The sequence below is a fragment of the Neofelis nebulosa genome, chromosome 9 (assembly GCF_028018385.1).
Source record: "Neofelis nebulosa isolate mNeoNeb1 chromosome 9, mNeoNeb1.pri, whole genome shotgun sequence".
In the NCBI taxonomy this organism is placed as follows: Eukaryota; Metazoa; Chordata; class Mammalia; order Carnivora; family Felidae; genus Neofelis; species Neofelis nebulosa.
Window position 1 is genome coordinate 99,300,782 of NC_080790.1, and position 26,962 is coordinate 99,327,743.

Consider the following 26,962-nt stretch of genomic DNA (forward strand, 5'->3'; position numbering starts at 1 on the left):
AGTCATGAATGGATTAATAATCATACAGAATAGAAATTGCTCTGTTTAAGGTAAGAAATACATACACATCTATTTTAAAGCAAGATGAGGATACTATCAAAACCTAGGAGCACCTGGGTGGCTCAGTCAGTTGAGTGTCCAGCTTCGGCTCAGGTCACGATCTCACAGTTCATGGGTTCAAGCCCCACATCAGGCTCTGTGCTGACAGCTCAGAGCCTGGAGCCTGCTTCAGATTCTCTGTCTCCCTCTCTCACTTCCCCTCCCCCGCTCACGCTTTGTCTCATTCTGTTTCTCAAAAATAAATAAATGTAAAAAAAAAAAATTAAGAAAAACAAACAAACCTATTTGCTATTATCCTGGAAGTACCAGTCAAGGAAGTTAAGCAAGAAAAGCATATTATATGTGTTGGAAAGAAATAGGTAGCATAAATATTATTTACCCTGATATAAAAAAAAAATACTGGACTACTCCAGCCAAAATACAATTGAAAACAATAAGAGAATTCAATAAGAGGACTGGGAACTAAGTTAATTACAATAATTAAGGGTTTCCTTATCTTAAAAAATATAGCCAGCTTAAAATAAATAGAAGAAAATACCTAATTCAAATTATCAGCCTAAATAGTAAAATATGTAGAGATAATGTAGGATCTATATTGAAAAACTTAAGACTCTATTAAAATTTTCAGTTAAGCGAAATGGTTGGACCGCATGCATTTAATTCCTCTCCTTCCAGAGGGGAATTCTTATCATTTAAAGACTATAAATATCAAGAATATTAAGAATTCTTATAATTTAAATTCTTATAATTTAAAGAATAAACCACTTTAAACCCAGGGGTTGAAGAGAATGAGAGAAATAACGGTTGGATGAAAAATGGCAACCGATTTATGGCAGAAAGGAGGCAGATGGAGAGGGGTGAGGCCTTAAAGGAGCAGCCGAACTGCCATCTATACAGAGCAGGACGTTGGCTACGCTCTCGGCTCTCAGAGCATCTCCAACTCAACGTGGAGGAATCTGGTGCCGCTGAGAATGGGGTGACAACGGGATCGCACACACGCAGAGGTTGGTTGAATGTCTTTTTAGAGAACATTTGCATTTCCTGGCCCTCCCTATCATCTCCCAGTTCTCCATTTGTCAACCTTTCCCCACCCATTCTCTGCTTCTCTCCTTCCTCCTCCAGTCCTGGGCTTCTTTGCCCTCTGGACTCCAATTGGATTGAACCGACGAGGGGAACCGTCGGGAAACTGGAGGGTGGAAGCAGAGAAGGAAGTAAGGGTGTTTGTTTCCCTATCTCGTTGTGGCTTTTTCACAATTCGGCTGTAGCCCTTCATGGGGCCAGCTCCTGTCTGGAGACCCTTCCATGAAAATAGCTCTCAAGAGGCTCCAGAACATGTTCCCTCCCTTTGTCCCTTCAGGCGCGGGGATGGTGATGGCTTCTACCGCTCCTGGTCCGGGAGGGCTTCCCCCTCCAGGGCTCGGTCCATCAGCCCCGCGCATTTCATTAATCGTTGCTCAGGCAGATGCCTGGACTGTGCGTACTGATTCCTGCTGGGCCCCTGGCTGATTCTGCTACGCAATGAACGCGGCCCGCGTACCCACTCCCACTCGAGACCCTGAGGGACTGTGCGGATGGAAAAGCTCAAACTCCGAGTCCAGGTATACAGAGATAGAGATAGGGGCTAGGGGCTAGGGGCTAGGGATAGGGCTAGGGGTTAGCGGATGAGGATAGGGGATAGGAATAGGGGATAGAGAATAGGGATAGGAGATAGGGGATGGGGATGGGAGTAGGGATGGGAAATAGGGATAAGGAGAGGGGTAGAGATAGGGATAGAGATGACAAAGATAGAGACAGAGATATATCTGTATCTTTTTAAAACTATCTATCTATACTGCATATAGAAATTTATTTATATAGTATGTTGGTATAGCATACTTTTTTTTTTTTTCCTGGTAAGAGACTAAAAATACCTGCTAATCTTTTGGGAAAAAATTGTATAAGACAGAGCATGGCACAAGGCTTTGATCTTCACTGTAAGACTTTCTGTACATTCAATCAATCCGTGGTGAGCCTTAAAGCCAGACTTTCTGGAATCAAATCTCTGCTCCATCATTAACAGCTGTATGACCCCTTGGTGCCTCATTTTTCTTATCTATAAAACAGGAATGATGATTTTTTTCACTTCATAAGGTTGCCTTAAGCTTCATTAAATAAGTGTGAAGCGCTCACAACAGTGCCTGGCACATAGTAAGAATTCGATTAATGTTATATTTATTATTATGTAAGAGGTGGGTGTATCTCTGGGACCATATTATTTATGCCCTTCAGTATTTAGACAAATAAATGATACTAATAAATCAGGAAAAATAACTAATAATGTTTTCAAAATAAAAGACACATGCATCCTCACTCACATGCTGGCATAGATTATTTTTTCATATAAACTAATTGTCACCCATTAAAACACCGAAAATATGTCTGAGACCTCACAGCATGGAACGGAAACAGGTTTCAGGTGGGAGAAGAGGAAAGCAGAGGGGTTTTTTGAAAGAGCACTGGTCCCAGACTCAGTCTGAACTCCCTATTCTGCTCCCTACTAGCTGTGTGGCCGGGGGTAAATCACCACCCGTCTCTGGTCCTTGGTTTGTTTGTGAGAGTTGCAACAGATGCTCTCTTGGGTGCTGCACAGCTCTGAAAGTCTGTCCCATTTACTGGGAGATCAGGGACACTCTCTGCAAGGCCTAATGTTCCCGGGAGCATCTGAATGGCAAGGCAGGAGGCAACCCACTTTTTGCCACCTTGGGTTGGCCTCTTCCTTGGACACAAATTTCTTCTGAAAACAATTAGTGAGGGGCGCCTGGGTGGCTCAGTGGGTTAAGCGTCTGACTTCTGCTCAGGTCATGCTCTCACGGTTGGTGGGTTCGAGCCCTACGTCAGGCTCTGTGCTGACAGCTCTGAACCTGGAGCCTGCTTTGGATTCTGTGTCTCCCTCTCTCTCTGCCCCTCCCCTTCTCGTGTTCTCTCTCTCTCCCTCCCTCTCTTTCTCTCTCTCAAAAATAAAAATGTGAAAAAAAAAATTAAAAACAATTAGTGAAACACATGGAGTCATTTTATTTACCAATGAGGAGCCCCAAACAGCAAGAGAAAAGATACTCCCTATTTACAACCTGGTCAGGATTCCATCCCCATGCTCAGAGGGGGTCCAGAAATTAGTGCATCTTTACACCTGAGCCCAGGAAAGGCAGAGAGGAGAACTTCCGTCCCTCCTCTCCAGTCTGTCATTAGTCTTCAGGGTGTGGGATTACTCAGGCATCTGGAGAGAAATTAGGAGTGGGCAAGGCAGCTCTGCTAATTTATTTCCAGGGAATTAGATGAAGTAGCTTCGCCTTACTCAAGGCTTATATTTCCAGTCCTCTCTGGCTATCCTTTTTTCCCCCCTGCTTCTTTCTGGTTGGGTTATGTTAGCCACATGAGTAATTAGCAATTAGCAGCATACAACTTGCTATGTGCTAATGGCAGTGGATTTATTTGGCTCAAAAATCTGCTACTTTAGTTTTGGGCCCCTTAAGTTTCATGGTTAGATATTAAAACTCGAAGTTATAAATGACAAAAAGCAAATGGAAGGCCCAAGGAATGAAGGAACTGGACAGTATATATGCATTATGATTCATTCATCGTATCCCCATAAAATAACCCTACCCTCCGCTTTTTAAGATGTCACCTCATCTACCACGATAGATCAGAAAACGCTCTTGTGCACTTTCCCCTTTCTATGGCCAAATTTAAATTCCCCATGAGTTGGAAGATGCACTAATTTAAATCTGATGACAAAATTAGTAAACAGCACAATAACCGCACTTTGAAATTTTTTCAGCTTTCTATCACGTCAGACTCGGGGTACCTTTGCTTAGGAAAGCCCTGACCCACTGCCTTCTCATATCTCTGCCTCCCAATAACCAGCGTGGAGACCCCAGCAACAGAAACATGCACGGAAAAACAACGGGGGTCTGAAGAAATTCAAGACAGGAGGAGAAGCGAAGTCGAGGATGACCGTAGCTGGACTGCTAATTTCTGTCAAGCTTACTGTTGACTTATTTGGCATGACTTATTTACACTCACAGTTTGGAGCTACGAACTGATTTATAAAGGTGTCTTATCTCTCCGTTTATTTGCCTTACTTAAAAAAATGTTTAATGTTTATTTGTCTTTGAGAGAGAAAGAAAGAGGGTGCGAGCAGGGAAGGGCCAGAGAGAGAGGGACAGAGGATCCGATCTGGGCTCCGTGCTGACATCAGAGAGCCTGATGCAGGGCTTGAACTCATGAACCATGAGGTCATGATCTGAGCCAAAGTCAGACGCTTAACCCACTGAGCCACCCAGGCACCACTCTCCATTTCTCAAGCGGGTGGTGAGAGGGGGGCCTGGCCAGGATACAAGGCCGGTGTATTTTCTGAGCCAGCCAGAAGCATTGCAGAAGAATAGGGCAGAACACTGATTTTATTTACCTTGTTCTAGCATCCTGTTCTTCATGCTGTGCAACTCTTGCCCGACATCCTCTAAACCAACCAAAATGGATGGATAAATAGCCAAGGTAAATCCTCTTCCAGATGAACACATCTGGCATCTGTGTTTTAACAGTGCTCAATCCTAGCTCATGTTCTATGGGATCAGAAACCATGCTTCCTTCCACACAGGCTCCAAGCCTCAGGGTCCCTTGGTGCTCACACAATCAATACCCTTTATAACACCAACCTGCCTACCTGGGGTGACTGTGAAGATAGAAGAAAACAAGTAAGCAGATGTCCTATACTACATGCTTGGCATGGAGATCAAACTTGTGTTCAAAGAGCAAATAGTCTGACTGAACAGACCCATGTGAAAATAGAGGACTATGATTTGATGAGGGGTGCGTTCACCGCTTTATAACCTGCAAAATGAAATATAAATAGATGTGATGATGCATGGTCTCACTCTTCTAGCTTTTATCTTCACCAATGCTGCTCATAATCTTGGGCATCCAACAGTTGATGGAATAGTACACTCACAAAGTTCTTTTCTTACAGTTCATGGCCTTGCTACTGTACACGAGTTTAGTTGTTACTTCTTTAGATACTAAAGCTACAGACCTCTATCTCTGCTTTTCTTGTGTAGCTTTTACTCCTGAATGTTTTTGGTATTTATGATATATATATATACATATACATATGAGTATATGATAATATACTATATATAATTCTTTGACTTCACTAAACTCATTTTGTGGCTGCCCCATTATCCTTGGTGTTTGTATAGCAGGGAACGTGTGTGTGTGTACGTGTGTGTAGACAGCAAAGGAGTCGCCCCTATCGTGTTGAAAACACTGGGGAGTTGATGATCTTACCTGGGGCCAGAGCTTCTAAACTATGGAGCTAAAGAAACCCAGAGAGTGAGCCTATCTCCTTAACAACTTAACTGTTGCTTTAGTCATGGCTTAGACAGAGGAGGACTGGGATAGGTCAACACAGAAGGCTCTAAGCACAGAGGGGACGTGAGACCTGGACAAGCCATCCAGGAAGTCAAGTTCCAGTCTGGGAAAGCAACGTGGTGGAGCAGGGGGAGTGTGTGAACTGGCACAGAGTAGAGGACTTGTCACGAAGAAACTGTGGGCAGGGGGCGCCTGGGTGGCTCAGATGGTTGGGCATCTGACTCTTGATTTCAGCTCAGGTCATGATCTCATGGTTCTGGGATCAAGCCCCATGTGGGGCCCTGTGCTGACAGTGTGGAGCCTGCTTGGGATTCTCTCTCCCTTTCTCTCTCTGCCCCTCCCCCCGCCCATGCACACACAGGTGCCCTCTCTCTCCCTCTCTCTCAAAATAAATGAACATTAAAAAAAAAAAAAAAGAAAAGAAACTGAGGGCAGAAACTCAGGTTCTGAAGAACTAGACACTGGGGTCTGTACTCTGATACTGAGCAAATGGTCAGCAGGGTCAGGACACAGGAGGTCTGAGCAATGAATGGGATCAAGATCTAGCTACGGAGTGATTCCTAACCAGATTTCCAGCCTCTTCACTCCTGGCCAGGACACGAGGCAGGTGGACTATATTTGCAGGATAACCAAGGGCATTGCGGAATAAAAATCCAAAGCTCCTAGGGTGGCTCAGTCAGTTAAGCATCAGACTCTTGATGTTGGCTCAGGTCATGATCTCATGGTTCGTGGGTTGGAGCTCTGTGCTGAGCGTGGAGCCTGCTTGGGATTCTCTCTCTCCCTCTCTCTCTGCCCCTCCCCTGCTTACGCTTATGCACATTCTCTCTCTCAAACTAAATAAAATAAACTGTAAAAAAAAATCCAGGGACATCTTAATGGCTCAGTGTCTGAGTCTTGATTTTGGCTCAGGGTATGATCTCAAAGTTTGTGAGATCAAGCCCTGCATCGGGCTCTGCACTGACAGGGTGGAGCCTGCTTGGGATTCTCTCTCCCTCTCTCTCTCTGACCCTCCCTCATTCACACACATGTGCACGCTCTCTTTCTCTTAAAAAACAAATTAATTAATTAAAAAAATCCAAAGCCCCTATATCAGAGGTTACAAAGTGCCCCATGGATCAAAACCAGCCCATAGGTTCAGTAACGGTAGCCAATACCTATATTATACCTGCCATGTGCCTCTAAATGGTTTATGAATATTAATATATAATATATAATATTAATAAAGAAATTTGTTAACAAATATGAATAAATTCCATCTTTACCACAACCTTGAGGAATATAGATTATTGTCTCCCCATTTTACAACTGAGGGGTTTACACAGAGAGGTTAAGCCACTTGGCCACAATCACTCAGCGAGGAAGTGGAAGACTCAGGAATCGAACCCAGAAGGTCTCTGAAGCCTGGGATCCTAAGTGCTGTGCTCCACTTTCTCATTGTGTCTTATTTGGCTCAGGGGCTGACATGTAATAATTTAGAACGCGTTGTGAGCATTTAAAGATTGGGAGATAGTACATAAAATTCACAGTTCTAGCTTCTCTTAAATAGTTGGAATGACTGTCAACCTGGGTCCACATTTCTCCACAGCAAATTGTTGGAACTGGCAGTTATGGCCTCTTAGGTGGCGCCTGAGGTCTCTGCTTCCCGAGAACCCACCACTCCCTCATGTCCACACCTGACTCCTTTCACTCACTCTGTTGATGAGGCAGCTTTTAGACCAAAGTACTGATCTTTCTCTACCCGTGTTGTCCAACATGGTGGCCGCATGGGAATCTTTACATTTAAGTGTCTTTAATTAAATTAAAAATTCCCTCCCTTAGTCTCACTGGCCTCATTTCATTTTTTTTAATTTATTTGTTTATTTTGGGGCAGGGGAGAGGCAGAGAGAGAGGGAGAAAGAGAATCCCAGTAGGCTCCTGCACTTTAGTGCAGAGCGCGATGCAGGGCTCAAACCCACCAACCGGCGAGATCATGACCTGAGCCAGAAGCTCAACCAACTGAGCCACCCAGGCTCCCCTCACTGGCTACATCTCAAGTGTGCAGTAGCTACACGTGATTATTGTTGAATTGGACAGCGCAGATAAAGAACATTTCCATCATTGCAGAAAGTTCTATTAGACATCGCTGGTCTGGAGAGAAGACTATCCTTTTCATTAGCTTTTGCACCGTATTCCAGCAACCTGAGGAAGATGATATTCACAAATTGTCCCTGCATACGGCACTGTGGAATTATTTCCTGGAATGATGGATATGAACCAACAAAATGCAAACCTGCCACCCGCTGAGGTCTCTTTGTTCTAGAGCCCAAACTCCCTTCAACACTCCATGGAAGTTATAATCTTGCCCAAGAGTTCTGGACATATTCATGGCACCCTTGTTCTCACAGTGACTTCTGTCTCCTGACTCCTATTTCCTTACTGCATAAACCTAGACATCCAACTAGCCCTTTGGCTTTGTTTTCCACATACAAAACACAAAATATCCACATAAAAAATGCTTATGGGTAGGGTAGGGGCAGAGAAGGAGCATTTCAATGGAGTTGTCAATGTAACATCAGGCATCTTCAAATTTCATCCGGCCACCTAACCACAGAGTACTCTCCACTACCCCTTTCCTCAAGGCAACCTTCAACATAACCCCATGTTAGTGTCTCCTCTCTCTCCGACCCTTTTCTCTTTCTGTGTCTTCAGTACTCCCTCTCACGTGTACCATAAATTCCTTCTCTGGTCTCACATCCTCTTTGGTGATATTTTGTAGTCCTGCCTCATTGAGACCCTTCCCACCCCCCCCCACCCCCCACCCCCCCAGAATCTTAGCTACTCAAAGCAAAGTTGCTTTGGGTAATTTCCCAAGTAAGAAACACTCCAGTACTAGCTTTTAAAAGAGTGGACCTTTCACCTCTGAATATGAGCATAATTTCTTCTTTCTTTGACCCCCTTAAAGCCTGCAGCATTATAAAGCTTCTTTGCTCTGCTATGCTAATGGAACAAACCAAATCTGCTACACATCAGGGACACACTATCCCTGGATTCACAGAAAGGCTTGCAAGTGCACAGGAACCCATAGCTCTACTTTGTGCAAGACTTGAAATCTCAGTTCAGATTAGGAAGACTTAAAAATTCCATGGAGGAGGGGTGCCTGGGTGGCTCAGTTGGTTGAGTATCCGACTTCGGCTCAGGTCATGATCTTGCAGTTTGTGGGTTTGAGCCCCGCGTCAGGTTCTGTGCTGACAGCTCGGAGCCTGGAGCTTGCTTCAGACTCTGTGTCTCCCTCTCTCTCTGTCCCTCCCTCGCTTGCTTGTTCTCAGTCTCTCTCTCTTTCTCTCAAATAAATAAAAACATTTAAAAAAATTCCATGAAGGACTTTTAAAAAGGATTGATGTAGACTTCTCAGGTTGTAACTTCTTTTTTTTTCCTGAAAGTCACTTAAATGAAAAGGATTCGTATTTCTATGTGAAAATAAACATTTTGAGTCTTAATTCTCCAAGGCACAACTGTTACCTATAATGCCAACACGACTTTTTTTTTAAGTTTATTTATTTGAGAGAGAGAGTGTGCAGGAGAAGCAGAGAGAGAAGCAGAGAGAGAGAGAATCCCAAGCAGGTTCTGCACTGTTAGCGTGGAGCCTGATGCGGGGCTCAAACGCATGAACCATGAGATCATGATCTGAGCTAAAATTGAGTCGGACATTTAACCAACTGAGCCACCCAGGTGCCCTCCTAACATGACTTTAATTTTCTGGGTTACTAAAAGAAAATCTGTTTGGGGACTGACTCCTATCATTTAAACTTTGTTTAACATAGTGATTACCCAACATTAGTGTGCATTAGAATGCCCTAGAATCCTCCTTAAAATACAGATTGCTGGATTCCCCCGTGGAGTTTCTGATTTAGTAGGTCTCTGATGACAATTTTGGTTTCTAAATGCACATATAGAGAAATCAAAATTAAAAGATTAAACTGTGTGTGTGTGTGTGTGTGTGTGTGTGTGTGTGCACCCTCATTGACCCTACTGTACTTCTTATAAAGGTGGGCTTATTTTTGTTTCTGTCAAAAGGGCCTAGGCTCCTTCCAATTCCCTAGGCAGGTTGAAGAAGATTTGGGGGTCACAAAAAGTGATAGTGTATGCGTGATTATCTCACCCCATTTGGGGGGCGATGGTGGTATTTAATCCAGTACAGAAACGAAGATCTCCTAACTGGCTTCAGATCATCCCAAAAGGAAGACAGGACTCCTCTGTTGGATAATGTTTTCAAAGTGTTCTAGGTAAGAAAAAAGGCTCCCAAACTGGGACTGTACCTTTAGTTTTCAAGGATCCCTTGGTACAGGAATAAAGTAAAATTACGGAGCAGGAAAAATATGAGGGCCAATGAATCAGTCCATGTGCATGCGTACCTTCATCAGGACAATTGTTCCCCCAGAACCCTCTTGGATGCTGGGATTTCTTCATCCTGAGCCTTTTTTGTAACCCTGGTGACCATCAGCACATCCTGATGACTGGCATCTGCCAGTCGTGGCCAATGTCACCATAACAACCACTTTTTCCACTGCTCTGTGTCTCTCCCACTGGTTCTTCCTCCTAAAACTGAGAAGCTCTTTTATACACTGCATGGTTCCATTTTAACAGGTTATTTTATATAGGGTTATATGAATAACCAGATATATCCTTTGTGTTTAATCACATAGGTCCACCAAACATCACATCTCTCAAATGAGGAGTCCCCAAAACCCAGTGCCGGTCAGAATAATTTCAGCTTTCTTCTCGTCATTGGGTTCTTTCTTCTAAAAATGGAATGACAAAAAATATCACAGTTGATCGAGGCAGCCTTAGACTTAGCCCAGCTAGATAGGCTTTACAGTGAGTGACGAATAGCTTTGTTATTAAGTCTTCTCTAACAACAACAAGTTGTGCTTAATGCAAAGTCCCCCTTAAATCATGAGAAGCTGGATAATCTCACAGCTGAGAGGCAATGCTTAACTAAGCATGCATTGCTGGGTTCCATGAGCCTCCAGCGTCCTGCAAGTATAGTGTTCCTTCTCCACTAACGGAAGAGGATGATGAGAAAGGAAGTCCTTGGTGAAACCGTGAATTCATGAAAGATGGTCTTTGTTCTCCTTCCCTTCCTTCAACTTTTTCCCTTACCCAGTTGGATCCATGGATGCATTCTTGCAACTTCTCTGTAAGACTTAAATCATTACAAAATTAATTTTTTTTTTTTACCTAGACTGTGACTTTAGTTATTACTGAATGAAAGGTCCTGAGAGTGACACATACCCCGCTTCACTTTTCCAACACTCTGTGTCTCACCTCCATCCCTCCCAAAACACTGCTTTTCTTGGTCATTTTTTTTTTCTGGGAGAAGCAAAGTCTTTTCAAAATAAGATTTCTATACATCCCATTAAAAGAGAAATTTATTGTATTTGAAAATATATGAGTTCAAAGTTTTCCACTGCTTTATCTACAGATCCTAACAGCTAATGCTATTGAGCACTTCCATATGCTGATTACTGTGCAAGTTGCCTTCCACATTATTCCATGGAATCTTCACAAAATCTCTAGAGGTAATCTCTAATGAGGAAACTGAGGCAGGGAAGATTATGCAAGTTTCCCAATGTCACACGACCATCAAGGGTAGGTCAATGTGACAAAAAAAAAAAATCCATTTTATCTTCCAAAGGGGGGAACCCATTTCCTGTTTCTTCAGAGAGGGGAAAATCTGAAGCTCTTGGGAGAGAAGGACAGTTCCCATAATAAGCCTTGCTGGCTGTGAAATTGACTATTTTCCAGGGTGATATAAAAAGCAGGCGGAAAGGTGATGTTAATGACACTTGAGGCTCCTTCTTGGTATCTTTGCACTTCCAGATGCTGAGCGGGAAAATCTCTCTGTCCCTAATTACTTTTGACAGTCTTGAAAATGAAGTCAGGTCAGAGTTACAGTCAGAATATTCAGGCAGAATATTCAGGCTGCAGCTGAATTTATTACAAAAGGACAGAAGAACTTGATTTTGGTGTATACGACTCAGTAATTGCTAAAAAAAAAAAAAAAAGAGCAGAGGCAAAGCTGAAAATATAGATAATTGGAGGAACAATAATCATTATTATGGAGATAATAGAGGTACATTCCTCTAGAACCATGGCTTTTGGTCAGCACTTAAATCATAGGTTCTAAATTTATCCATCCTCTGTGATGCAAAAGCAATGTTCTAAACAATCTGGAATGTAGTAATGAAAAGAAAAGAATGACACAGAATATTGTCCTCACAACCTCAATGGCCTTCAAGTGTATTCTTCTAAAGAACTCATCATCATGGTGAGACCCAGAAGCTCTTTAGAAACCAACTCCTACCTTTGAACCTGCCACGTTCACGTGGGCCCCACATGCTTCCCTCCTGCCATGTCCCTTGACTGGCACGCCCCTGACACCCTTCTTTGTCAATCTGGGTCTTGCCATCCTCCATGACCTGGCTCAGTTTTGCCCTCCAGACCTCTTTCCCTGACCACCTCCACACAGCATGAATGGTCCATTCAACAGACAATTATCACACATGGTCTTGTGGTCATTCTCAAATTATTGTCTTCAATGACCATTTGAATCTTGAATCGTATTTTCATTTCCCGTGTGTAGCAGACTTGTTTCTTTATTTAGCTTGGAATTTCCTTAAGGCCAGGGTTGTGTGCCCCTGCAAGTATAGTGTTCCTTCTCCACTAACGGAAGAGGATGATGAGAAAGGAAGTCCTTGGTGAAACCATGAATTCATGAAAGATGGTCTTTGTTCTCCTTCCCTTCCTTCAACTTTTTCCCTTACCCAGTTGGATCCATGGATGCATTCTTGCAACTTCTCTGTAAGACTTAAATCATTACAAAATTAATTTTTTTTTTTTTTTTTTTTTTACCTAGACTGTGACTTTACCTACTGTGCTGGGGTGTGTACGCCTCTCAGGCGACCAGAAGGACGGACGTCCCCCTGCCTGGTGGTGCCCCGTTTCTTGCTCACCCTGCGTCTCGTGATCCTAACGGTCCCTCCTGGGGAGTGACGCACCATTCAGTCACATACATGACCAAGTGGAGAGGAGGTCCAGTAACTGGCAGATAAGGCAAGGGGGCTGTTGGGCAGAAGTGGAAGGTACAGAGGAAGAGGAGAGGGCCTAAAGATGCTGGGGTCGAGGTGGGACATACAGTAAACAATGTACCAGGTGTAGAGCTCAGGAGAGAAGTCTGCTGGGTTTAAAGAAATTGGGGAGGAGAAGGAGAGGAAGAAAAAGAAGAAGGGCAAGGGGAGGGAGAAGTGAAGGAGGGAGGGGGGAAGAAGAGGGGGAAGAGAAGGAGGAGGAGGGGGAGAGGAGGAGGAGAGGAAGAGGAAGAAGAAAACTGGGGAGAGTAATTCTGATTCTACCACTTCCTAGTTGAGTCAGAAAAGACCAGTTCCCCCAGCTGTGTGTGGTTTCCTCGTCTGTAAAAAGAGGATGAAGGGACTTGTCTCCAAGTGCCACCAGGAGGATAAAATGAGATACTGCATGTAAAGGTAATTGTGGTCTCTGCCCTCCTTTCATACAAGTCCTTTCTTTCTACTACAGGGGAACTAAAACATGACTATTGGAATTACAGGAGTGGAGGAAAATCGAGGAGATATTTTGAAAGCCAAGGGCGAATCTAACAGACATGTAGCAAATTGACCTCTGTAACAATCAATCAAGGAGACAACAGAAGGAAAGTAAGCACTAATTGGGCTCCAGTTCTGTCTCAAGCGCTCTGCTGGACTAGGTTGCCATGGTTGGTAAATAAAACACAGTCTTCGGGACCCTGATTCCAAATAATGAAAAGTATCTCGTAGCAGATTAAATACTCAAGGTCTGGAAATTTTTAAATAGCATTATTTAAAGCCAGAACATAAACTGGAGTAACAAATTCAATGCTAGTCAGCTCAGCATCATTTGTGGGGAAATACCAGGAACGGTTGTGAAGGGAACAACTTGATAAACGTTAAAGTAATTTGATTAGAAACATGCTATATATTCTTCTGATGGGAGAAGATATTCTAACAGCTCACTGGTTGGCTTCCTTTGAAGTCATTTACTGCCATGGTTTCTGAGTTTAGACCAACATCCCTCCTGTTAACGATAATGGATTAGGAGCAGTAACCATACGATAGCTAACAGCTTAAGATTTTTTTTCAAGTGTAGAGGTAGAACAAAGAATGAAAACGATGGAAATATAATGTTGAAGGTGAAAGAGACCGTAAGGAGGGATATAGAGCTTAAATCTGAGAACCCCCCAGGTAAAATGTGTATTTTGAAATTTCCACAGAGTTTGCATTTGGAATATATACAGGTATCTGCATCTTTTCAAGAACACTGTATGGAAAACAAAACTTATTGCAAAAATTTTTTTTCATCGGTTGTTAATATGAAGCAACATTGGGCAAATGGATACATTCTAGTAGGATTGCAGTTATATTTGCGATGTCTATCTGGGAATTTAAAAATGATGATGCTCAAGGAAAGAATGCACTCAAACTGTGAGTGCATAAATACACTAGGAATCATTAAATGAAGATGGTTAAGTAGAGTTGTGTAGGACTCGAACTCTGGGGATGAACTTTCCTCAGTGCCTTTGATAGCTCATGGCACATTCATCCCCTCGGAATTCCTCTTGACTCTGATCAAGGGCTCTGGTTGGCATTGCTCTGCCTATAAGTCGAATGCTTAAGGGTGGCTGAGCATGACTTCTCTCCAGCCTGAGAGCCAAATGGGACACAAGGATGTCCAGCTCTCTCTCCAGGAACTCTCTAAAGGCTCTGAGGAGAAGGTGGGAGGGGCACGACCAGCCATCCTAGGTCAGCTCCACATCAGATTCACTGCCCTGTGGATGTGGAATCACCCTCTCTCACATTGGTTCAACCACCACCACTCCAACCCCCGGAGCCTCACACACTGTCCTTGGATGCCCACATTCCATCCCACCCCAAGGCAGCCAACTCACGTCAGTGTTTTGCTTCATTTCCAATGGCGAATGCCTGCCTTCCTCTAGCAATAACCTGTTATGTGATCCTGAGCAAACTGTATCATTTATCACTGTCTTGTGGCAACCACAGCCATCTCCGAGTACTCTAGTCCCATGAAGTGCCATCCTTGAACCCACCTACAAAAGTATCATTCCCTCCATCCTTTCAGGGACCTTTCTAAAACATCTACCAGGTGGGAATTGTAACATCCGCATTACCCACTTGACCAGGTTACCTGGGGGATGAATTAAGCTAATTCATGCCGAAAGCTGTGGAAATAGTTGAAATTACTGCACAACCTCAAAAGAAGACGTGTTTTAACTCTGCCATTTTCTATGGGATCAGTTGGGGTTTTTTTTAAACTTCCTAGAGGAGAAATTTAAGCGATATTGTTATAAACAATCTCTAAACATTTAACGTTGTTACAAAAGACAACTTGATTGTGAAGCCTCCTATTTGTTCACTCTTCACTACAAAGCTAGGAACTAAATGCTGAAATGAGGATTAACGATATGAAGACATTTGATTCTTAACTCTTTGATAGCTCATGCTATGTTTTATTAATCTCTGTCTCCCTAGGATCTAGCAAAGTGCTGATCCCACAATAGAAGCTTCATAGGTAATTCTTGGATTAATTAAGGAATATTCTCCAGGCCACACAGCTCATCAAAATAATACAGACCGTCAGCTTCTTATTTCTCTATGAAGAAAGAAAGCACACAATGAATACCCTCCATGTAAATGTTTGTGAGATGCTAAGCATCTTCCTGAAGAACTATGGGACTTACCTCCTATTGCTTATTTCTTTTTTTTTAAGTTTATTAATTTATTTTGAGAGAGAGAGAGTGAGCAGGGGAGGGCAGAGAGAAAGGGAGAGAGAGACAGAATCCCAAGCAGGCTCTCACTGTCAGCACAGAGCCCAATGTTGAGCTCAAACCCACGAACTGTGAGATCATGACCTGAGCCGAAACCAAGAGCCCGGCGCTTAACTGACTGAGCCACCCAGGAGCCCTGGCGTCACTGTTTCTAGTGACAAGGACCATTCCCCACTTCCCTCAAATACACATGAACGCCTTTTATTTCTCTTCTGATGGTTAGGGCATTTTCTGTCATGGAGATGGGCAGAATGGGGGCACCCATGCCAACTTCATGAACAGGCCTAATGCAATGTCTGGGTGGCATACCAGTTTGTATTAGTGAAACTAAAAGGAAAAAGGCTTGGAAGTTAATTCGATAAAGAAAGCTCCTTATCCAGATGCTGAAATGACTGAGAAGCCATGTGGCGTTTCACCGTTCCCAGGAAGAATCTTCAATTTGGTCAGAAGTCGGAATATTCACTTTAAAATTTTAAAAAACTTTTAAAATGTTTATTTTTGAGAGAGAGGGGGAGGGAATGAGCAGGGGAAGGGCAGAGAGAGAGGGAGACACAGAATCCGAAGCAGGTTCCAGGCTCAGAGCTGCCAGCACAGAGCCCGACGAACCTGGAGATCATGACCTGAGCCGAAGTTGGACGCCTAACTGCCTGAGCCACCCAGGCACCCCTCACTTTACAACTGGAAGGACAAGTGGCTGCCTGGATATGGGGTGTCAGGAGAGACGGATTGCCAAGGGATACCAGGAAACCACGGCAGTGCTTGGTATCTTGATGTAGTGGTACTTTCACGGGTGTACGTGTCTGACAAAATTCATCCAAAGTACACACTTAATGTGTGCAACTTATTAAAGATAAATTATACCTAAATAGAATTGACAAAAGATAAAAAGGTGAGGGGACAGGACAGAGAAAGTTTGCAGGTTAAACACATAGCAAGAATTAGCAGGTGAGGGAGAGAAAGAACTTTTCTTTAATTCTAGTAGGGCTGTTAAAAATCGTCAAATGCCGTATTACCTAAAGTGGGTTTTATTCAACAAGTCTTGCAAAGTGAGGGAAATGTATGCTCCAAGGTGAAGTGAATGTGGGAAATGGGTTAATGTTCTGTCATCACATGGTAGCATAATAAATAGGCTTTATGAAGTCTTGTAGACATTTTTTTTTGTTTAATTTACATCACTTGGCATTCCCCAAACTTATTTCAAGTGACACCTATTAAAACATCTTTCCATGCAGACATAAGAAATGTCATGTAGCTAAGTAAGAGACAGCGCTGGTTAAGAGCACAGGCTTTGATAGGCAGATGTCTGGATCTGTTCGACCACTTCCCTAGCAGTGAGATCTCAGACAAGTGATAGAAACCCTCCAAATGTTAGTTTTACCCTCTGTGAAGTGGGATAATAGAAACTATGTTATAGGGTTGCCCTGAGGACCAGACAAATAATTCATGGAAATGGTGAGGGCAGCATACAGCAGGACCCCCCCAAATACTAGATTTCATGGGCTAGTAGGAAAGTTGTGACTACAGTCACATTTCAGACAACCTCCAGGCTGTCAGCTCAGACTGTTTAGCCATCAGCAAGAAAACAAACTCTGAGTCGGTCAGGCTCTCCCACGGACATTCATTGCCCATACTTGGTATTGCACAGCTGATCTCCTCCCTCCTTATCACTCACACCATCTTACGAGCAGCATGGAGAGAAAGGAAACGCAGAACTGACTTAGGGTGAAAGCCAAGTTCATCCTCCTGGGGCTGACTAGGAGGTTAAGTATCCTACTTCCCTCAAATCAGTCGAAACTTGTGACAGTTTTGTTGTTCCTCCAAATAAAGATACAATGAACTTCGCAGGGTGGGGGCTTGGAGCGGGAAGAAGCCTAAAAGTCACAAACTCAGGGAGATCTCTGAAAACAACCAAACAAAACAGAAATGGAGACCAGTGCTCCATTTGGTTTTACCTGCAATTCACCTGAACCAAACACCCAGACACCTAAGATGACTGAGAAATGCTGCTGCTTATTAATATTCAGATGTGACTTTTACCTAATTATCTTGTCCTCTCTACCAGTCCTCATCTCCAAGTTGACGACAGGAGCTAACGGCACTCCATCAGAGGTGGAGCCCACCAGCACAGCGCGCAGGCAGGCTTTCAGAACACACGCTGGGAGAGGATGGGGTTGCCATAGCAACACCGTCCAGCACTCTCAAATCCTCCCGCCCCTTAGCACCCTTCTTGCCAGGCTCTCATCTTCTCTGGCAGCTTTCTTTCTTTCTTTCTTTCTTTCTTTCTTTCTTTCTTTCTTTCTTTCTTTCTTTCTTTCTTCTTTTTTTACTTCATGATTAACATGGACAAAGAGGGCAGAGGGGCAATTAATGCCACATCATACGAAGCCCTGGATCTCTGTGTAGGCAAAGCACCCAGGATCAACATGATAACTATGCCCAGTTATTCCCAAACCAGGATGCACATGAGAATCATCCATGACTTGAAGCTTGGGTGCCTGGGCTTGATTCCAGACCTAGGGACTCAGACTTCTTAGAAATTCAGCCTGGGAATCCAGACTTATTTAATAAGCTCCAAAAATTCAGGGAATCGCTAATTTACTCCAACCATTTTATTTTATGCATAAAGAAAATGAGCTCCTAAAGCCTCAGAAGTGAACGAACCAAACCTCCTGACCCCCTGGCAACTTATTTACATATTACAGGCAAACTGAGCCCCAGTTAATGCGCCCAGGTTCCAGGAGAATTATCTGCACGTGCCTGTTCTGTGCCCCATCTTGCAGTAACATATCCTTTTTCCCAATTCCCTGCCTCTAATTTGCTTGATTGATTCGCGGCTTGTCTTGTCTCTAAATGTGGCTGATTATAAAGAATCTCTGGAAATCCTAGAAGAAGCCTGCTAGCTGCCATGTGTTTATATTGGCTTCTGGATAGATTTTCCATCAAATAAATCTACAAACTTTATTTCTAGGCTAGATAATGAATAAAAATCCTCTCCTCCACTTTGTGAATATTTTATGATCCTTTGAAATTAGATTCAGAAATAACACACAAATAATGAATTCTGATTGTTTATAAATGAAGATAAATTTACTTTCCAGTCTTTAGAAATAAATGACAAATAACTTTTTTTTTTTGAGCCCTGAGAGTTTTTGAAAGATACACTAAACACGGGACATGCCTGAGAAACAAATTAATGATAGACTAGGTTTTATTTATTTCCAAACTACCAGCTCTTGGAAATTGATCAAATGTCAGTGAATTTCCACCCAGCAACATCCTGGGTGGTAAGCAACTCTAAGAATCAGACTATATAGACTATTTAAGACTGAAATTCTCAGTATAAATGATACTGGTGGATGGCAACTTCTTACCCCTACTTAACCCAGACTCTTTGGGAGGGGGGGGGGTTGGGGGTGCAAGAAACAACCCTGTGAAATAGACACGACTATTCACCCAACTCTTTTCAACCAGAGTTTCTCAGCTTCAGCACTATTGACATTTGGGGCTGGATGATGCAGGATATTTAGCTGCATGCTTGGCCTCCACTTATTGGGAGGCCACTTATTGGGAGCATTTCTCACTGTTGTTACAACCACAACTGTCTCCAGATATTTGCCAAATGTCTTCTGGGGGGGCAAAGTCACCCTTGGTTGGGAACCTCTGCTCTGGAGTTTACTGGCCCGGAATATCCCATCTGTGATTCTTCCTGCCGCTACTTTTAGAATAATCTTTTCCTGCGTAGCTTCAGCCAAATTGTCTACTTAATTCTTTCATTTTAAAAATCTTTATTGAGGTATAATTCACATACCACCAAATTCACCCACTTAAAGTGTACAGTTCAGCGGTTTGGTATGCTCCCAGACTTGGGCAGCCATCATCACAATCTAAGTTTAGAACGTTTTCATCACCTCAAAAAGAAACTCATTACCCATTAGCAGGCACTTCCCCTCCCCCTCTCCCCCAGCCCTATGCATCCACTAATCTCCTTTCCATTTCTACGGATTTGCTTATTTTGGACTTTTCACATATATAGAATCATACACTATGTGGTATTTTCTGTTTGTCTTCATAATGCTTTCAAGGCTTATCCATGCTGTAGCATGTCGTTAATTCCTTTTTATTGTTGAGTGATATTCTCTTGTGTGGACATACCATATTTTGTTTATGTAAGCATCAGTTCAGGGACATTTGGGCCGTTTTTATTTTGGGGCTACTATGAATAATGATGCAGTGAACATTCATGTGTAATTTCTTTTTTTTTTTTTGGCATGGATGTATGTTTTCGTTTTTCTTGGGACTCTGCCTAGAAGTAGAATTGCTGGTCATATGGTAACTCTATGTTAAACCTTTTGAAGGACTACGGACCCTTCCAATGGCTGCGCCATTTTCATTCTCACCAGCAGGGTGTGCAGGTTCCACACGTCCGCTTCATTCTTGTGATCCAGTTACGCGTACTGGGTGGCTGTCTCCTAGGTGCTGTTCAGTTTAGTGACATTACCTAAGCGCCAGGCTGGGTGAGTACCCTTTGGCGATAAAATAAATGTTTAAAAAAAAAAATCTCATTCTCTTAGATCTTACAGATGGTAAGGTTTTTTTAATTGTTTATTTATTTATTTATTTATTTATTTACTTTAAGAGAGAGAGAGAGAGAGAGAGAGCATGATCAGGGGAGAGGTAGAGAAAGAGAGAATCCCCAGCAGGCTCCACGCTGTCAGCACAGAGCATGACGTGGGGCTCAGTCTCACAATTGTGAGATCATGACCTGAGCCGAAATCTAGAGTGGGATGCTTAACGGACTGAGCCACCCAGGCGCCCAGTAAGGTTTTATTGTCACCACCATGCCAGTTATTGTCAGGGAGAAGAGCAGGGGAGCAATCATTAAAACCAAAATATTTGGTTTGATAAATTACTCAATCTCCACCTGCTTTCCTTTAACACCCTATGAAACAAGCCATCTCATTGAAACATACACTCTGCACTTGGCTATTTGTGAAAGAAATTCACCTTCCAAAACTGGACCTTCTATTCATGCATTTGCTGAACTTTGTTTTACATTTTATATGTCCAAAGTGACTGTTGGCCACACTAGCTTTAGAAGTTTCCTGCAACCATGCATGGAAAGCAGAGTTTGCCCAACTGTCCATGTGGTTAAACCAACCAGAGATAATTTTCTGGGGACGATTATGGACAGAATTAACAAACGCTTCCTTCGATCACCATTAAGGAGAGATGCAGAAGACATCCATTCGGGAACCTGTCCTTTCCCTCAGCTTTTAAACAATGTGGGTCCTGGGGCGCCTGGTTGGCTCAGTAGGTTAAGCGTCCGACTTCAGCTCAGGTCGTGATCTCGGGGTTTGTGAGTTTGAGCCCCGCATCAGGCTTTGTGCTGTCAGCTCAGAGCCTGGAGCCTGCTTCAGATTCTGTGGCTCCTTCTCTCTCTGCCCCTCCCCCACTTGTGCTCTCTCTCTGCCTCTCAAAAATAAATAAGCATAAAAAAAAAAAAAGATTTAAACAAAGTGAGTCCCACCTCCAAGCTCTTGAGTCATTTAAGCAATGGTTCTGCATTTAACTGACACCATGGGATCGTGGCACCTCAGGTGACAACAACACGTGGACAACAGTGCATTAGGCACATGCTGTTTGTCAGTAATTAGGCTTACTTTAAAAAAATTTTTTTTTTTCTCATTCACTTATCACATCAACCCTGTAAAGTAGATATCATTTCACCCATTTTATAGGTCAGGAAACTTAAGCAACGTAAGTAACTTTCCCCAGACCCCACAGTTAAGAAATAGCAGGGTTGGGATTTTTAACTAGGCTGACCTGTGTTTATATTCAGTCTGCCATGGACTCCCTGGCATTTGTTGGGACGTATAATTTAAAACACTTGGTGGCTTGATATCTTCAAATCCTTGGCAAAAAGGAAACTGGATTTAATTAGAAATGCACAATGGGTAGGAAATCCTTTCACTTCCCTGGACACCTTGAGATAGCCCTGGATGAAGCTAGACTTGTAAACAGTCACACACCTGGGCCACATCACTGGGCTCCCCGCTCAAAGACTGCTTATTCTGAACATTCTGTGTCATGATAGCTTGACCTTAGGCTGAGGGACGTTGCCAGAAGGAGCCCGATGGCACCGCTTTTGGTTTTTTGCTGTGGAAAAGCAGTGGTTCAGGTCATGGACAAACTGTCATGTTGTGTCCGTCACTTGTAGCTGGGGGAACTTTGGCAATTTTTAACCTCTCTGTTCCTCATCTATAAAATGGGCATGTTGCTTGTGTCTACTCTATGATCACTGTGAGGATTAAAACTGTTAACACATGTCAAGTGCCCAAGAGAGTGCCAACGTGCCAACACATCTACAGAAGCAGGGCAATGTGTGTGCCCCATAAGGACATTTAGATCAAATAAGGGCCTTGAATCCCAAGAAAGAGAAATCTACTTCGCCTAAATAGGACCAACAAGGGAATTCGATGGAAAGAAGAAGCTCATAGACTGTGACAGTCAGGGGAAGGACAGGAATGCCTGGGAGCCGTGAGAATCCAGGCAGCAGAAGGAAATGGGTAAGCTGCTGCTACCTGGTCTATTTTGAAAATCCACAGGATAAAATGGCGTTCACTTTTAAAATCGTAAATAATGGTGCCTCTTCTGGACAGTTGGTTGTTTTTTTACCTTCTGGATACCGTAGCTTTTAACTGATCGTGTTTCTTTCATTGTGACGGTTACTCGGCGGTCTAAATCATCTAAGCGGCTTATCTCTGAAAAATGGCTAAATGGCATACCTAGAAATTTGTCCTGTAACTCGGCCTCTTGATTTTTGGTTACAAGTTGCTTCGCAGCTCTTATGTATCATAATGTGTTCTATCTCGGGTGCTATAGTAGCTACTTTCTATTCGGGGGTTCCTTTGAGCCAGGGGTGTGCTGAGCGCCTTAAATGCATCCTTTGCTATGCTCCACACACCCAATCCCTAGCCTAAAATGAGGCTACAGCTATTATATTTTACAGCTGAAGACACTAAGTTTCAGAGAGACTAGGGGAGTTGCACAAGCTTACACAGGTATAGTAAAGCACAGAGTTGAGTTTCAAACATTTACAAGTGACCAAAACCTTTAGGGTAATACCCAACTTCTTGCCTCATTTACACACACCTTCAATTACACTTTTGCATAACAGCGATGGTGTAATAGCTGTAGCCAGCATTAACTAACTGTATATTGTGTACCAACCCTGTGCTGAAAGAGGGGCATTTATTTATTTTTTTATCTTGTTTAATGCTTATTTCTTTTTGAGAGAGAAAGAGAGACAGGGAGCACGAGCAGGGGAGGGGCAGAGAGAGAGGGAGTCACGGAATCCGAAGCAGGCTCCAGGCCTTGAGCTGTCAGAACAGAGCCCTACATGGAGCTCGAACTCACCAATCACGAGATCATGACATGAGCTGAAGTCGGCCGCTTAACCAACGGAGCCACCCAGGTGCCCCGAGAGTTGCATTTATTATCTCGTAGAATTCTGCAGCAGTGTTCTGGGTTGAACTGAGTCTCCCCAAATTTAGAGTTTGAAGCTCTAACACCAAAATGTGATTGTGTTTTGGAGCTAGGATCTTTCAGAAGGTAATTCAGCTCAAATGAAGTCATAAGGGTGGGGCCCTGATTTAATAGGACTGGTGTCCTATTGAAGACGAAGAGACATCAGAAGTGCTTGCACACGGAGGAAAAGGCCACATGAGGACACAGTGAGAAGGTGGCCATCTACAAACCAAGCAGAGCGTCCTCAGGAGATCTTGATCATGGACTTCCAGCCTCCCAAACTGTGAGACGGTAAATTTCTTTTGTTTAAGCTGCCTGGTCTGTGGTAAGTCAGCCCAAGGACACAAATACAGGCAGGCATTGCTGCCATCTCCTCCTTAAGGAGAGAAGAGCTTCATAACACTGGATTTGGCAATAATTTTTTGGCCGGGACAACAAAAGCACAGGCAACAAAGGAAAAATTAGATACATTGGACTTCATCAAAGTTAAAAACTTCTGTGCATCAAAGGATATAATCAGCAGAGTGAAAAGGCAATCCACAGATTTTGGAGAAAATGTTTACAAATTATACCATGCGACAACAACAAAATGACCCAATTTAAAAATGGGCAAAGTATTTAAATAGACATTTCTCCAAAGATCTACAAATAGCCACTCAGCACATGAAAAGATGCTCAACATCACTCATCATCAGGGAAATGTAAATCATAACCACAGGGAGATATCACTTCACATCAATTAGGATGCCTACTACCAAAAACAAAACAAAACCAGAAAATAGCAAGAATTGTCCAGGATGTGAAGAGATTGGAACCCTGTGCGCTAGTAGTTGGAAAGTAAAATGGCACACCGTTATGGAAAACAGAATGAATGTTCCACAAAAATGAAAAATAGTATTACCGTATGTTTCAGCAATTCCATTTCTGGGTATTCGCCCAAAAGAAATGAAGGCAGGGATGTAAACAGATATTTGTACACTTATGTTCATAGCAGAATTGTTCACAATAGTCAAAGGGTGGAAACAACCCAAGTGTCCATTGACGGATGAATAGGTAAACAAAATGTGGCATATGCATGCAGTAGAACGTTATGCCTTAAATCCCCTAAGGAGGGAAATCCAAACACATGCCCCAATATGGATGAGGATTAAGGATATTATACAAAATAAAATAAGCCATTCACAAAAGGACAAATATCATATGATTCTACTTATACGAGGTACTTAGAGTAGTCAAAATCATAGAGACAAAAAATAGAGTGGTGGTTGCCTTCGTTTTAGGAACAACAGGGGTCAAAGGAAGAGGGAGTCATTGTTTAATGGGTACATAGTTTCAGTTTTACAAGACAAGTTCTTGAGATGGCTGGTGGTGATTGTCACCCAACAATGTGAATGTACTTAGTGCCACACAAAAATGGTTACAGTAATACAATGTGATGTTATGTGTATTTTGTTACAATTAATTTTTTTTAAGTTTATTCATTTATTTTTGAGAGAGAGAAAACCCACACGTGCAAGTGGGTGAGTGGCAGAGAGAGAGGGAGAGAGAATCTTAAGCAGGCTCCATGCTTAGCACAGAGCCCGACGTGGGGCTTGATCCCACAACGTGGGGATCATGACCTGAGCTGAAATCAAGAGTCAGATGCTTAACCGACTGAACCACCCAGGTGCTCTCCAAAATTTTTTTGATTAGGCCACATAAAGAGCCCCACGTATCCACAAACTTAAAAAAAAAAAAAAAAAAAACCAAATTACTCAAAAGCAAGCGTCTGACTCAGTTTCGGCTGAGGTCATGATCTTATGGTTCATGGGTTTGAGCCCCATGTGGAGCCCTGGATCTGCAGTGCACAGCCTGCTTGGGATTCTTTCTCTCTCCTTCTCTCTCTGCCCTTCCCCCCTCTCAAAATAAATACATAAACAAACTTTTTAAAAAAATCCCAAATTACTCAAAAGCAAAAGAAATTATAATCCATTCTTTAAAATCTTAGAACTGGGGGCACCTGGGTGGCTCAGTCGGGTGAGCATCCGACTTCGGCTCAGGTCATGATCTCCAGGTTCGTGAGTTCGAGCCCCACATCGGGCTCTGTGCTGACAGCTCGGAGCCTGGAGTCTGCTTCGGATTCTGTGTCTCCCTCTCTCTCTGCCCCTAACCCACTCGCATTCTGTCTCTGTTTCTCTCAAAAATAAATAAATAAACATTAAAAAAAAATTTAAATCTTAGAACTGAATAAAAATTAAAACTCTCCTTTTCATTACAGATGAGATATAGATAACGTGGTATTTAAGTCTTTAAGGAGTGCTCTTGTTGGGATGAGCCCCAGGTGATGTACGGAAGTGAATACCTGAAACTGATTTAACACTGTAGTTTAACTAGAATTAAAATAAATTTTTTTAAATTAATAAATCTTTAAGATATTCAAGAAGGAAAGAAGAGTCTTTCAACTTCAGAATAGGACACGATTTCTTAGGACAAAGAGCACAAACCTTAAAAGAAAGCTTGGATGCCCCAGAATCTATAATTTCTGTTCATCAATAACCCCATTAAAAACGTGAAAGGGCAGGGGTGCCTGGGTGGCTCAGTTGGTTAAGTGTCCGACTTCGGCTCTGGTCGTGACCTCACAGTCCATGGGTTCAAGCCCCGTGTCTGGATTTGTGCTGACAGCTCAGAGCCTGGAGCCTGCTTCAGATTCTGTGTCTCCCCCTCTCTCTGCCCCTCCCCTACTTGCACTTGCTCTCTCTCTCTCTCTCTCTCTCTCTCAAAAATAACAAATCAACATTAAAAAAAAAAAAGGTGAAAGGGCAAGCACAGCCGGGAAGAATATATCTGCAGCTCATGTCACAAATAGCTGCTCTCCAGAATATATAAATAATTTCTACCAATCAATAGGGCAAACTACTCAACAGAAAAATGGACAAGACATATGAAAGGAGAAGTTACAGAATACAGAGCAAAGAACAGTAAGTATATGAAGAGACCCTCAGTCTCACTACTAATCAGGGAAATGAAAATCGAAACAAAGTGATAGCATTTCAGAACCATCGGTTGGCTAATACGAGAAGTCTGCAGCTAAGGAGTGTTGGAACAGAAGCAGAGCAGAGGAACTCTTACTGCTTCTGGGAAGGTAAATTGACACAATTATCTGGGGGAAAATTTTTCAGAGCATTCAGTTAAGCCGAAAATGCATATGTCTGATGACCTCCCCATTCCATGTGTAAGCAAACAGAGAACCAACCTCTTGCATGGGTGGTCAAGAAGATAACGTACAAAACAATCATGAGAGACGTTGTAATAGCAAACATTTGGCAGTAAAGGGTAAATCAGCTGCAGCACATTTATACAACTGAATACAATCTAGCAATGAACTGGTATAGACCAAAGCTACCCATAAATACATGGCTACATCTTACAAGCATAATAGTGAGGAAAAAACCAAGAAGAATATACAATATTACCATTTTATTTTTAGACATTTTAAAACTATGTAAAATTGTATGTGCCTAAGAATAAAACTGCTGAGTCCCAGGGTATGTTAATCTTTAGTTTTGTGAGATAATACCAAATGTTTCTTAGGGATTGCTTTGTATTGTTTCAAATGTTGGGTCAGGTGTAGCCACAAGAAACAGGAACAAGGAAACCAAGTTTATAATACTCCCAGGACATAGAGAGACTGATCACCCCACAGCAGGAGGGTGCTGCATGGGGGCAAGACTCAATCAAGCAGGTAGGGAGTCAAGAGAGAGACAGAGAGAGGCAGAGACAGAGACAGAGAGAGATAGAGAAAGAGAGAGACAGAGAGACAGAAAGAGATTAAGTACCTGTGGGTGAGTACTTTTACTGGGGATCAGGGTGAAGTGCACGAGAAAAGGCATTCAGGAATTTCATTGGTACATTTGAATATCACTCCATGAGAAAAAAAAAAATAATTCATTCAGCATTTTAAATCTCTCTTCTCTTCAACTACTTACTTCAGTAAAGCCTGCCCTAACTACACAAAAATAGCAAGAGAATATAAGGTCCTTCAGAATTCAGAGAAACCTTTGGGGAGGCCATTGGATCCCAGTGCCCAAAACCAGAGATGAGGAACCAAATCAATTTCAT

The 26,962-nt window shown here is 42.7% G+C and overlaps 1 long non-coding RNA gene across 1 annotated transcript; it reads left to right on the plus strand.

Moving 5' to 3' along the window:
- Positions 1-970: 970 nt before the first annotated feature.
- Positions 971-13,265, plus strand: LOC131485388 (uncharacterized). The gene is made up of 4 exons (XR_009248801.1): positions 971-1,064; positions 1,519-1,658; positions 10,925-11,021; positions 13,036-13,265. It is a non-coding gene; the product is annotated as an uncharacterized LOC131485388 (long non-coding RNA).
- Positions 13,266-26,962: the final 13,697 nt, after the last annotated feature.